General features: G+C 44.4%; 1 long non-coding RNA gene across 1 annotated transcript; it reads left to right on the forward strand.

Moving 5' to 3' along the window:
• Nucleotides 1-610: 610 nt before the first annotated feature.
• Nucleotides 611-2,402, forward strand: LOC136483132 (uncharacterized). The gene is made up of 3 exons (XR_010765319.1): nt 611-782; nt 1,360-1,457; nt 2,362-2,402. It is a non-coding gene; the product is annotated as an uncharacterized lncRNA (long non-coding RNA).
• The last annotated feature ends 997 nt before the right edge of the window (nt 2,403-3,399 follow it).

The raw sequence follows: 3,399 nt of genomic DNA on the forward strand, positions 1-3,399 counted from the left end.
CGGCGCGGCGCAAATCGGCGGCGGGGAGGGTCGGGGCGGGGCTTGATGCCGGCGTCGGGGCAGCGCGCGTGTGCAGCGGCGGCGCGGGGTGGGGCGCTGGGGCAAGCGCGCGCGGGCGGCGGGGTAGCGCGGGGTGGGGCGCCGGGGCAGCGCACGCGGGCAGCGCGTGCGGGCGGCGCGGGCGCGGGCGGCGGCGCAGGTGCGGCGGCGGCGGTGGCGCGTAGGCGGCGGGGAGCGGTTGTGCGGGGCCCATTTTGATGTTAGGTCCTTTGTCGAGTGCCACGGGCCGGCACTCGGCAAAGGTTTTTTATTTATTTTTTATTTTTTTTCTTTGCCAAGTGCCCTGTCTCTGGCACTCAGCAAAGACCCCCTTTGCCGAGTGCCAGGTCTGGCACTCGGCAAAGAATTTTTTTTATTTTTGCTCCCAGATTTTTTCTTTAGGGTTGCTACAGTGCTTTAAAGTACATGTTAAAATTTGGTTGAATTTTGTGACTTTTTACTATATTTTTAGAATTATTTTTGTTTTGTTGATTTATTTCGCAAAAAGCAAGTTTGAACTGCAGGTGCATCGAATAATGAAATCTAATCACCTATGTTGTTTATTCTGTGCTGCCTGAGCCCCATCAGTTAAGCAGCCAGTAGCATAAGAGTGGTCCAGCATGCAGGTCCATATCAGCAAGGCAGGCTGGCAATAGCAGCAAGGAGGTGCTGGGTAGTCATAGTGAAGCAATACGTCACCTGCATTGTTTCTTCAGATAAACAAGATTCAAACTTCTAAACGAGTGGGTTCAGTAACGCAATCACAATTCTAAGTTTAGAGCATTTTCTGTATTTCATATATGATGATTTACATACATGAAAATATTCAGATGGTTGTGGATAGAGTTGAAGGACTGCACAACGTTGCTTATTCTCCCAAAATAAGAAAATAAAGATTATTTCATGTTATTGGTTTCTAGTTTTGAATCGTTGTTAGGTGTGCCTTCAACATGCATAAGAGGTTCAATATTTATGGGCATGGGCTAAATGCTTTCTACTTACAGTTCATGTGTGCCTCCGTGCTGATAAAAAGCTTCCTATTGAGAATCTGATGCTGTTTAGATTAGTGGTAATTGGGTTAAGGAACCCGCTCAGTTATTTCACCTATACATGTTTGGATGATTCCACTTCGCTGTGAATGACCGCAATATATTCAGTTAATAAACGTGGTGGATTCCAAAATGTCTGGCTGAGAGTATCTTGATACTATGTGGTTTGGAAATAGAATCCAATGTGTGCTTGATACATGGTGTGTACAGACTGCAGTTGCATTTTCTGAATATATGTGTGTGCTTAGGAGCCATTGTTGCTGATTTTCAGGCCACTGTGAGGAAGGGGTCATTAGTTGCTGCTTGCTGGGTTTTGAAGCTATTGCTGCTCTCTCTTCTATGCATATGCAGCAGTAGCACCTTGCCAGTGTAAGTTGTCTTCATCTTGCATACGACCATTTACTTTCGGCATGGTTGTTTACTTTAGAAGTAGTAAACTTAAAGAACCAAGGAATGACATAAAGATAAAACAGTTATTTGTAGGACATACATTTCCCACTCAGATAACCTAAAGAATGCGAAGAATTACAATCTATCTCCAGGTCCATGTGATTTGAAACATGATTTTTATTGTTGCTTGAGGCAGTGCGTTAAACAGCTTGGAAGTGCATAGTGGAGTGAAAATGATGGCCTGTCTATTCTAGAATTTCTTTTGTGTGCTTTGTAGGTCTCATGATTGATTTTTTCCATGGGCACAATGGCCATGGCTAGACTATCAATTTAGACTTACCATTATGCAGGTTGTCACACACTACAATTTTTCCACGTTGGACAGATCCTGATAGAGATTTTTTTCCCCTTACTAGATCACCCCTGTGCAACTCCTGCAAGAGCAGTTAGTTCCTTTTGTTGCACTTGATGTTAGAAGGTAAGGTGCATCTTGCAATAACCTGAATTTCATAGAAACTTTGGCCAGCTATTCAGGAACTAAGCGTTTGTTCTGAATTAATGTTTAGCCATGAAGTGTGGCTGCATGAACCTATGCAAATTTAAGTCTGCAAGTTACTGTGTACAGTTTACGTCATGTACAAATGGTTGATACCGTATTCTAGGCCAATGTGGGACTGCAGTTGGAATGTATTAAATCCGCAAAATAAAACAAACTTTCAGGCAGGCTCTTCCAGGAATTCAGGAAAATGCTGGCAAGACCAGCAGTGTGATGGTTGCATGTCTTAACCTTCCTTTGCAACCAAATCGTCCGTGTTCAATTTATCCACCTTAGTGGTTAGGTCATCCAAATTCTCCTTTTCCTTATGCACTTATTCTTTTTCAGCGATCGGGTTGCAGTTGGGCATGTGATTGATGAGCTTCCAGTGTATTTTGATGATGCTAGAAGCAGAGAGGTAGGAGATAGTTGGGTTATATTTTAATATCACATTTAGCTTGTTGAGAGTACTGTTCTGAATTGAATTTTAATAGGTACTGCACAAAGTTGGAGTTGAAAGAGCTTGTGCTGCTGCAATTACCTACAGAGCTGTCTGGGCATTGAATAATTATTTCCCAAATGTGAAGACATTTGTTAGAGCACATGATGTTGATCATGGTGTTAATTTGGAGAAAGCTGATGCAAGGGCGGTACGTGGATGTTACAGAGTATTCTTGGCGACAATGGGTTCCTGATGCAACTTTTATTGACCATATGCACTTACAATTTTTATTTACAAAGAGACTTCTATTGCTTTTATCATAATGGGACCAAGTATGCATCTAATGTACCGTGTAACTTTTGTTACTATGCTATTGTGCACTATCAGTAGATACTTTGTTTCACATGTAGTACTTATAGTAACATATTTTCTGATGGAATTGTGTGAACAATTTGAAGGTTGTCTGTTAGCACCGGAGTTACTGCACAGGTAATACAAGTGGAAGACAGGAGGCCGACGTTTGGGATCCCGGCAGTGGCGAGGTTGTGATGCCGTCCTGTTGGCCGGCGTCAGTGGACAGTGCGTGGGAGAGAGAGCCAGAGCACAAGTGAGCGGGAGAGATTGTAATCAATCTCCAGCTGATCTTCTTATTTCCCAACTAATGAGTACATATAGCTCAAACGATTAACACTCAGCCACTAACACTGAACTGACACAAGCTAAACATAGAAAGGCAAGTCCTGCGGGTGATCCATGGTGACCATGCATGGTGACCAGTCGTGACCGCGCCTGCTGGCGTGGTCTCAGCTGATCGCGAGAGTTGGCAGGCGCACGGGCTGCATGCCGCGTTCCTAGCCACGAGTGCGCTTCCTCCTATGGTAGGTCTGTCCGAGCATTACATGTTAGACAATCTACTGCTTGCTTGTATGAACGCATGGCAGGGG

The sequence above is a fragment of the Miscanthus floridulus genome, chromosome 9 (genome assembly GCF_019320115.1).
Source record: "Miscanthus floridulus cultivar M001 chromosome 9, ASM1932011v1, whole genome shotgun sequence".
Taxonomy (NCBI): Eukaryota; Viridiplantae; Streptophyta; class Magnoliopsida; order Poales; family Poaceae; genus Miscanthus; species Miscanthus floridulus.